Genomic DNA, 11,889 nt, shown 5'->3' on the forward strand with positions numbered 1-11,889 from the left:
CCTTTTCCCTGTTTGTGATAACGGTTCATCTCTGCAAAAACCTAAAATAAAAACATATCTACTTATAACTGAATCATGTTTACTTATCACTACATTATGTTTACTTATCACTGAATTATGTTTTCTTATCACTGAATCAGACGAGCATATTTACTTATAAATGAATTAGACGAACATATTTACCTATAACTAAAGCAGACGAGCATATTTACTTATAACTGAATCTGACGAACAAGCGTGCTTATAACTGAATCAGGCGCCGTTTGTATTTTATCTAATCACCATATTATTATCATAGGATGAAAATAAAAGATAGACTTTTGCTCAGATATAATATATAATAAGAGGTTTTATAGTATTTTCTGGCACTATCCTACAAATTTAGTTATTTCTAATTAGTAATATATGTATGTTTATTCAAATTTTTATATATTATACCTCTGCCGATGAGTGGAGGTTGAACTATGTCTAAAATATCGGATGTTCCATCTGTCGTGCTTATTGAACCAGTTTTTGTTTTCTTTGAAATTTTCCTGTAATGACAAGAATAAAGTATTAGGGTATTAAAATTTTGCTAAATATTAGTAAATGTGGTAAAAGTTGAATATTAATAAATGTAGTAAAAGTTGAATATAAATAAATGTAGTAAAAGTTGAATATAAATAAATGTAATAAAAGCTGAGTATATTAAGTAAATGTAGCAAAAGCTATATAAGTCCATTAGTAAAAGTTGAATATAAATTTGTAAATGAGTAAAAGTTAAATATAAACTTGTACATTAGACAAAGTTGAATATAAGTAAATATAGTAAAAATGGAACATAAGTATATGTTGTAAAAGCTAACTATAAGTAAAAATCGTAAAAGTTGAATATAAGTACATATCACTCAGAGTTGAATGTAAATAAATGTAGTGAAGGTTGAATATAAGGAATGTAGTAAAAGTTGAATAAAAGTCAAAATGTAGTAAAAGTTGAATATAAATAAATGTAGTAAAGGTTTCCTCACTCATAAAAATGCTAGATGATTATCGTGTGAATTGTATTCTGGTGTTATTTAAGTTATGCTTTGGAGTTCGGTATTTTTGTTATACTTTTTTGATATAGACAGTGTTCTAACAAACGATATTATTTCTGTGTAGAAATTTGTAAATTGATTTTGACAGACAGTCTTCTAATATAAACATTATCAGATCTGTGCAAAAACGTAAATTGGTATGGACAGACAGTGTTTGGTCTTTGAAAAAAAACGTAAATTAACATAGACGGATCATTATAAATGAGTTAAATTTCACTAGAAACATACTAGTATACCGTGTGCACTTGAATCGGAATCGTCAGGTTTTATTAAAACGTTTTAGGGTGATATCAGAATTGTTATTGAGATTTCATATATTAAAATTCAAATACTAAATTTTGTTTGTATAATTTTGTTATAGAAACTAATATCAACTTAAAAAGAATTATTTTAAATTCTGTTACATAAATTGTAGTGAATATGCACATACATTTTTAAAGTTCATTTAATTTTTTTAACTTTGAATACTTTCTTGTTTCAGGCTTCACTAGCAATTAGATACATTATATATTAAATATATTTACCAATTCTTGTCCTTTTCTGTCTTTTCCGTCATTTTCTTTCAGAAAATTAGTATCTCCTATTTTTTTTTTTTAACAATAATTTAACATCATTTTCTTACGAAAATTTTGATAGTTTCTCTGATTTTTATTGATGTTGTTAGGGTGGTTGTCAACGATTTTAATTATCACTTGAATCTTCAAGTCCAATTCATTATCACCTTTGTCTTTCTTGAAAAATCGATTACGTTTTACACCTTATATATGTATATAATCACCACAAATGGTACATGGACACCCAATACAACCGTTCTCACTACACAAAGTAGTAAATTGAATGTGCATCCAAAATTATTCTATGAAATTAATATTTTTACCCCTTATTTCTATAAGTAACCTTTTATTTAAAGGCGGGAACACTACTATTATCATTGAATAAATAATACAAGTACAACGTTTACAGAGGAACTCGAATATTCATAAAAGAATGTGAACACTGGTTACTTCATATGCATAATATTTTACTGATTTAAAACACGACTTTCGCATTAAAAAGATAATATCAAAACTATTAAGCACACTAATAGACGGACAGTACAGGCGAGTGACATTTTACAAAAAGACGCATAGTTAACGTCTTTAATGCACACAACTAACATACGACTATATTATATATCATTCGAAAGCTTATTATCTGTACTTTCTGTTTTTCCCGGTCATCAATAAATCTTACGGTACAATTATTGCTAGATCAAGGTCAAAGGTCAAGAAAGGATATTCCTAAATTTCGGAAGAATTAAACAAAATGCCCTTTGCTGGTTCTTGTATGATATATATATTCTTAAATCATATGAACATAATAGAACAGATACCATATTTCCAATGCTGATTGCGCAATATTTTCAGAAAATTGCACTTCCTAAAAAATCCCTCAAAAATGACAAAATTTCGCTAAAAGCAAATTATTTCTTCATGTATCAATATTTATATGTCAAAGATAAAATAAATTTATCGTTTATAGGTGAAGGGATTTTTTTCGTCAATTCAAATGCAATTAACATAATATTGGTCAAGAATTCCAATGAAGCCTTTGCAGCTGACCTAATTACCACCATATGCAAATAGGAATCATTTTGCTTTTCATTGGTTAGATAACACACCGATTATTGTCAATATCAGTAGAAAATAATTTACCATACTTAAAAAAGGGGTAATAAAAGTGCTTAAGGAAAATACAAGATATATACAGCAAAAGTGTAGTTTATTTTCAATGTCGAAAGTGGAAGACATGTTAAGAAGTTTATTCACGTTCAATATTCGAATGAATACTGTTTGCACCACGCGCTTTACAATCACAAAGCCGGCTATCTTTTGTTTATGTTAGCACATTATTACATACTATATTAGTTGTTTTATCAAGTATGACAGAAAATTGATATTGTGGAAGGTTGATTACCCTTCCTAATCAATTTCAATCACCACCGGTTTAAGGTAGTGTTCGTACATTTCGGTGTAGTGTTTTGAGGACTGTTGTTTGTCTGTCCTACATTTATCGCGTTGGTCATGGTGTTATATATGTGTTTATCGGAAATGTAGTAATCATCTTGTCCCTACGCCCATTTGTTATGGTCGTTCAATACATATATCCATCCATTTGTCTAGAAAAATAAAAGCAATACTCCTCCTACATCGCTTGGTAGTGAATTTTAAAGTTTTAAAGTGTACATATAGAGATTGTACAGGAAGGAATTTTATTCATGATAAACACATTAAAATTCACCATTACAGTCCTTAACTAGTTAACTAACGCTTGTATTTCCCACATTTAAGCATACCATTTTGTATGGGTTTTTATGTCAACTAATATCAGACACTTATTGCAGTTATTAGATCTTCGCACCATTAGAAAATCAAACAAACAGATTATAGCATGTAAAGCATTAAAATGTAAAAAAAAATAAAAAAAGTTTACTTATTCATGTTTGGATAAAGTTTTAGAAGAGGGGCGAAAGATACCAAAGGGACATTCAAACTCATAAGTCGAAAATAAACTGACAACGCCATGGCTAAAAAAGAAAAGATAAACAGACAAACAATATTACACAAAACACAACATAGGAAACTAAAGACTGAGCAACACGAACCCTACCAAAAACTGGGGGTGATTTCTGGGTTTACTGTATAATTTAGTTTTTGGAAAGGACAATATTTCAAATCAACCAATTTTGTCAACCAATTTATTTACCCGATTTTTGTGATAAGAATAAGAAAAATAACGCGAATATAATTAACCTCGTTCTTTTCTAGTATGAAAATAAAGTGTAAAAATCGCCAAAACAATCGCTGCCAAGTCAACAACAGAGGGCTTAACGCAGGAATATGAAAAGTGCTATGTTTAGTCAAACGTTGCTTACTTTTACAAAAGTTCTTGGTGATGATTGGTTGAATTGTTGGTGTGACACCTACAAAGTTATGTCTTTCTTTATAGCTATTTATTTTACATGTAATAATTTAACTATAATCATAAAAAAGCGAATTTGCTAGAATTTTCAAATAAAAAGATATAGACTGTAAGATGATGTAAATACACTCCTCATAGATACCAGACAAAAAATGTACGTCAGACACGCGTTTCGTTTACAAAAGACTCATCCGTGACGCTCGAATCAAAAGAGTTTAAAAGGCCAATTACAGCACGAAGTTGAAGAGCATTGATTACCCCCACATTCCGAAAGGTTTTCCCAAATGCAGCTAAGGTTATCTATTTCAGGGGTAGAAAATCCGTAGTATTTCGAAAAATGCAATGTTTTGTAAACAGTTGATTTACAATTATGACCATATCAGTGATAATTCATGTCATCGTAGAAGTGCTGACTAATGGGATGGTGGTACCCTCGGCGATGAAACCTCCACCAGTAATGGCATCAACCCAGTGGTTGTAAATAAACTCATCATAGATACCAAGCTTACATTTTGTACACCAGAGGCCGGTTTTGTCTATAAAAGACACATTAGTGACGCTCGAATCAAAAAAGTTAAACAGACCAAATAATGTACGAAGATGAAGAGCATTGAGGACCCAACATTCCGAAAGGTTTTGCCAAATACAACATGCAACTGCAAGTAACTGCAACATGTCAATTTTCATATAAAAAAATTACGTATTTTGATAGGGTTTCTTACTTCGGACAGACACAAAGAACATTTTCAGTGTATAGAATATAATAGTTTTCACATCTTTCGTCAATGCATGATGCAGTTGAAGTTACCAAGAAAACAAATTTTCTAATTTGTATAAGAGAAATATTTGAAATTCAACTTTTTATTAACTATGTAATTATCTATTTATGCTTTATTTTGTTTGGGCTAGCATAATATTTATAACAAAATAATAAGAAAAAAAAAACAGAAGAGTTTTTAACAGGCTGGAAATTAAACTACATATCAAAATATGGAAGTTTAGCTCCCTAAATTCCCATTAAAAGCATGAATTCCGCGTGTATTATTTCCTTCAAACATTTTAGTATTTTTCTAAATATGTTGTTTATTTTTCAACCTAATATTGACTACATATATTTTTTTTTAACGTAGAACTGCTAAAAGTCTATCCTTTTATAGATGGTTGTATTTTGGGCAACTGAATGGGTTGCTATGATTGGCTGTGTAATTAGCAAGATTCATGATTGCATTAATTTGATGATGTCAAAAACTTCCTTAGAACTAAATGAAATATGTTATTTGGTTTTATGGCGAATAACAATTGAATCACAGACAAATATTTTCGTTTTCACTCATTTTTAGCATTTTCACTGGATTTCTGGAAAAAGCGCTAGTTATTAAAAATGCATCATTACTATTTTAAAGTGCGTTTGATATTTGACTAATAGTCTCTGTTCTAAAAGTTTTTCATATTTCCATACAGAATCTTAATATCAAGAAGACAGAATATGCAAAAATACTGACGTCTTGTAAAATATGAAATTGACCTTACATCTTGAATTGAAGGAAATTGCATCGTACGAATATTTGACGACCGGGCATATAGATAGTACATATGATATGTTTTTGAATGGTATATAATTTAGCCGTATGTTAGGGTGCATTAAATATGAAATGTTATTGTTAATGTCACTCGAATAGTAGCCATTTAAAGAAATCAGTTTGTATGTGTGTAAATTAGAAAATTTTAACATGATTTAAAAAACTAAAATGGACAATCTAACTTAACTAAGACACTTGTTATTTGACCCCTATCTTTTTGTTATAAATATAATAACAAGTGCACAATTAATGAACGTTTACTCGTGAAATTATGAAATAATCTTGTTGAATATTTATATTCAAAAGTGTCATAAATAAAGGCAACAGTAATATACCGCTGTTCGAAATTCATAAACCGATTGAGAAAAAACAAATCCGGGTTACAAACTAAAACTGAGGGAAACACATCAAATATAAGAGGAGAACAAAGACACAACAGAAACACTAAAATGCAACACACACAGAAACGAACTATAAGATAACAATAGCCATTTGTTTGACTTGGTACAGGACATTTTAAGAAAAAATGGTGGGTTGAACCTGGTTTTGTGGCTAGCCAAACCTCCCGCTTTAATGGCAATGTTAAATATAACACTAAAATGACAACATTACATGACAGGACTACAATACAAATAAATGGAAGAACATACAGGACAGAGAAACACACAAATAAACAATACAATAGAACATTACGACAAGCTAATAGTTAACAAAGGTGCCAGGCCTAAAGATGAAGAGCATTGATGACCCAAAATTCCAAAAAGTCATAAACTATTTTTCATGTAATAATCTGATTAGGCCATGAAACATAAAATTCTAGATGATCATCCGTCCTTTAAATTTAGGAGCATTTTTTTCCCCCGACACAAACAGAAATGATACTTGTAGATTTTATCATGAAAATACTGGACTTTTTGATCGACAACATATTTGTGTACCCTTACTGATAGACTTGTTTTTGTATTCATATGGAACAGAATTCATGCAAACCCTTCTCATAGACAAAAAGAAAAAAACCCAATTGTCATTCAATAACCGTCATTTCTGCAAGTTCTTGCATCTCTTATATCACAGTGAACTTAAGATTACTGACACTACCGAAAATAGAAGACCAGCCTCATATCTTGATCTTTTCATCGATATTGACACAGATGGACGACTTCAATCTAGAATCTATGTCAAACGTGAGGATTTCATTTTTCCAACTGTCAACATCCCATTTCTCATCAGTAACATACCAATCGCATTTTCGTATAGTGTTTAAATATCTGAATTTATACGTTACGCTCGTGTACGTTATATCATACGAACTTCGCATGTCATGTGATGCATACATATATAACAGGAGACACATCCTGTCTAGCTCCTTTTGGAGTTCATATGATTGTCTTTTTGTATGTTATCTTGATTTGTCGTTTCAATCTATTTATGAGATTTGTACATCAGTAAACTACTGTTACCTTAATTTGCCCCTTCTTACGATGTGCATAGTTCTCCCAATCGTGCATTATACCTGTCTCCGTGGTGACGTTTAATATATGAATTCTTTACACTAAATCCTTTCACGTCTTTATATTACATCCGTTGGATGCGTACTGATTGATATTTTTGTCTGTTGAGTTAGGGTGATCTATTAGTTGAAATTGGATTTAAGCAAGCTTTCAGTATATGTGAGTACTCATGGGTCGTTTTTTTTGTAGTTTTTGTCCCTTTGTTAGTTTTTTGTTTTGTACTTCGGGACGATTTGAAAATTCATAACAGTCTCCAATTTGGGATGTTACTGGTAATGTTTATGGTTTAAAATTTGAAATTATAAACTATGATATTATTGACCAGAAGGTCCCGTCATTTGTCCTTGGTGTATTTATATGAAAATCAATTTTAAATGGGTCGCGATAGGAACAGAACTGGTAAATTCCTCTCTAAAATGGAGGCGTCGATATATTAAAGAGGTAAACATATCTTGAACGTACAAAATATTACTAAGAGTTGAGGTTTAATGTAAAAACATTGTGTTCCATATCAACCAGATTTACATCATCCCTGTTAGTCATGCAAGGTTAGAAGGGAGTAATTATTTGATCGGCGACAATGGCAGCCTTTTTTAGTTTAGCATTTTCACTATAAAATATCCGTTGCAAAAACAGTGTTTCTCGTTTCTCGTTTTTTATATAGATTAGACCGTTGGTTTTCCCGTTTGAATGGTTTTACACTAGTAATTTTTGGGGCCCTTTATAGCTTACTGTTCGGTGTGAGCCAAGGCTCCGTGTTGAAGACCGTACTGTGACCTATAATGGTTTACTTTTATAAATTTAGACTTGGATGGAGAGTTGTCTCATTGGCACTCATACCACATCTTCTTATATCTAAATTCTGAATTTTCAACATCTTCGGGTGTAAAAAAGTTGGGGAAACACATATGGTCCGTTGCTTTTTTTTAATTTGAAAATTTTTTAAAGGGTATTTTACGGTTCCGGAACTTTGCACATAAACTTTTGCTCATTACGAAAATTTTCCTAAAATGTTCTCACTATTTCTACACCAATAGCCGACATTCGTTTTTCACTATTTCAATTTTCTTGTCTAATTAACAGAGCAGCAGAAAACAAAATTACTTCTAGCTTATATCGTGGATGTAAAAACTAGTTGGCGCCCGTCATCTTTTTCCTACTAACCTGTGTATCCCTGTCTGTAAAGGTAGAAAAAAAAGTATAACAAATATATTCCAAGGTAAATCCAAAAAGGGGAAGTAAAAAAAAAAACAGACGTTAGACTTAAATGCATGCTGATTATATACAAAATAGCTAACTTAACATTTTTCAATATCAACTTAATTCAAATACAATCAAAGCAAAGGAAAAACACTTAAAAAATTCAAAATCTGTGCAATTCTTGATAGAATAAATGCATCTAAAACAGTGTAAATTCATAAAGGTTTTAATAGTATTTTCTATATTAGTTTTAGTTTTCAAAATGTCGGAATGAATCATATCACACATGCCACTTTTCACCGAAATTTTACCTGCTGAGATCAACACTGACGAGTGAAACAAAATGTTTAGTTAGATATGTGTTGCTTAATTTTTAGTTTTATGTGTCTTGTTGTTTGTCTTTTCATTGTTTTTCTTTTGGCCATGATAATTTTATGTTTTTCTTTGACTAATAAACTTTTAGTTGTTTTTGGCTTTGTACTAGTTGATAGTAACTGCGAGTACTCTAGATCTGTACATGAAATCTGATTTGTTTTGGGGATGTATAAATACCCCGCCACGTCCGGTTTGTTACTTGTTTTTCTGCTTTGTATCAATCTGATGAGTTAAGCACTTTTCAACTGGTTTCTATAGTTTAATCATATGTTGTGCTGTTACATCACTGTCCCAAGTTAGGCGGAGAGTTGGGCGCCTGCTAACATGTTTAACCCCGCCACATTCTGTATGTGCCTGTCCCAAGTCAGGAGCTTGTAATTCAGTTGTTGTCGTTTGTTGCTGTATATCATATTTGTTTTTTCGTTCATTGTTTTATGCATAAATCAGGCCGTTATTTCTCGTTTGAATTGTTTTACATTTGTCATTTCGGGGCCTTTTATATATTACTATGCGGTATGGGTTTTGTTCATTGTTGAAGGCCGTACGGTAAACTGTAGTTGTTAACTACTATGTCATTTGGTCTCTGTTGGAGAGTTGTCTCATTGGCAATCATACCTCATCTTCTTATTTTTATATTTGATGGCCCACTTTGCACCTTTTTCCATTTTTTAAATGAAATGCCAGACAACCGAAGTATGAATGAAGCAATTAGACAGGATAGAGTAAACGTAATCATACAGAGATGTCTTGTTGTTCAAATAGAATCATGCCTTCTTATTTCAGTAAGGAAGAAGGAAAATGATGATAATGATTGTTTTGTAGATGCGTACAATCTTGTTGCATTTGGAATTTGCTTCAATGTGTTTAGAATCAGACTTCGATGTCAATCCTTTGCGTAGACATTTATATCAAACTTTATGTGGCATGTAAAAGTACAATACAAATGGCTTAAATGTTGCTTTCAACATGTTTTTGGCGAAATTTTACCTCCTTCGCCTTTGAAGAAAATGGAACATTGCCTTCCCTGTCCCTCATGAAGAAGCATGATTCTCGTATTTTGCATCATAATCTGATATAAATTGAGAAGAAACAAAATGGACAATAAATAACCATAAATCAAAGAAGAACAGATAAAACACCTAAGGCTATGATTTCTTCATAAAACACAATAAAGAAACCAAATATTGAGCGACCTATTCATAATTAAGTTCATCCTTCTTTATGACAGCTACACGAAGTATACCATCAGGTTTGCCTTTTATTAAAGTACTAATGTATAAGGATAGTGTGCAGACTATCCCTCCTAGAATTGAAATTGCCTTAAATAAATACCCGAAAACCTATCAATCTAGTCAATAATGAAAAAAACATATCCCAAAATTGTTCATGTACAGCCTGTACATCACTGACATATTTGTCCATCGGTTATATGGTCATATATAAAGTGTAAATACCTATCAGCTTTTAGACGGTAAATATTTGTACAATTTTTTTTTGCTTATGCAAAGTTCGTGAATATTGCACATTTGTAACGCAGTTTTCAAGTTTCAAATGATTGTGGACGGGTTTTTTTTCGACGTCTTAGATAATTAAGACAGACTTAATTGCCTAATGATACTCACGGTTTTTATTCCAGATATATAATATAATGCAGAAACAGTCGTGGTGTGAACAATCAATAATATCAAGAGATATAGAGAGGCTTCATGATATAGCGCATAGTGTATTTATTCCAGATATATAATGCAGAAGAAGTCGTTGAATGAAACATCAATAATATCAAGAGATATACAAAGAGACTTCATGTTATAGCGCATGGTATTTTTATTCCAGATTTATAATGCAGAAGCACCAGGGAGTACGCCGTCAATGATATCAAGATGTAGAGAGACTTCATGGCCTTAAAATTGTGTATTTGAGAGCATTTACTTCATGGCCTAAAGATGGTGTACTTTGAGTGCATATATTGGTTTCGTGGAGGACAAGTCTGTATATCATCACACCATACAAATTCTGACAAATAACACCGATATAAACTCCCGTCGTTGAATGATGCAAATCTTTGTCAGAATATAAAATGGGCAGACAATTTCTGCAATCTGGTATTTAGGATCACATGCCTCTTTCAATCCCAACAAATGCTCACTAATAATTATTATATAATCAATAAGAACTCAGAAAAGATACTAGGCCTATAATGTGGTACGACAGACGCGAGTTTAGAGTTTAGTCTAAATCAATAACCAGTTGGTACGCATGAACTCCAGAAGGAGCGAGACACGGTGTGTCTACACGGTTAAGCGTCTCCCTCTGCGTGTATCACACGCGATATGAATCCACAACCTGGGTCTGCAAAAACAGGTCGCTAGCGAGTAGAGACACGGACACAGCTTGGTTAACCACTTCCTCCTGGTAACTATAAAACTGATGTCGGGTCGATTTTAGTCGTTTTACCTCATATCTCTCGGCGCAGTTTTTATGTAAGGAGCACACCCTTGTTAATGAGGTCCGTAAAATGTGAACATGCATGAGCGTAAATTGTTAATTGATATATGTCTACACCAAACGATGAGACAGGACGTATGCTTCTGCTGATAAATGAGAAGTTGGCAATTGGAAAGATGATATCATCACGTTTTCGTACATTCTAGTTTAAAGTCGTCTATCTGTCTCAATATCGAGATACGAAACAGACCTTTTAGTTTCTGTAGCATCCTTAATCTCATGAGCATTGGGACATATGGGGTACAAGAACTTACTGAAATATTGGTTATTGAGTGACAAAACATCATCAATATATCTTAAAGTGAAACGAAGGAACAGTGCAAGAGTTTTTTTTCTTTTTGTCTCTGAGAAAGCTCTGTGTAAACTCTGTTTCAAACGAGTACAAAAACAAGTCGATCAGTAGGGTACAAAGGTGTGAAAGATCTACATGCATGTGTATATCTTTAATATAGAAACTTCATATGAAAGTATTATATTTTCATATGAAGTTGATATACTATACAACCGGCAAGAGATGATTCAACATATTCTGCGTCGGAATAATAACCATGCAGTGATGAGTTCGGTAGATAAAATTGAGAATGGAAACGGGGAATGTGTCAAAGAGACAACAACCCGACCAAAGAGCAAAAAAAAAAAAAAAAAAAAAAAACAGCCCAAGGCCATCAAAGGGTCTTCAAC

The sequence above is a fragment of the Mytilus californianus genome, unplaced genomic scaffold (genome assembly GCF_021869535.1).
Source record: "Mytilus californianus isolate M0D057914Y unplaced genomic scaffold, xbMytCali1.0.p SCAF_2, whole genome shotgun sequence".
Taxonomy (NCBI): Eukaryota; Metazoa; Mollusca; class Bivalvia; order Mytilida; family Mytilidae; genus Mytilus; species Mytilus californianus.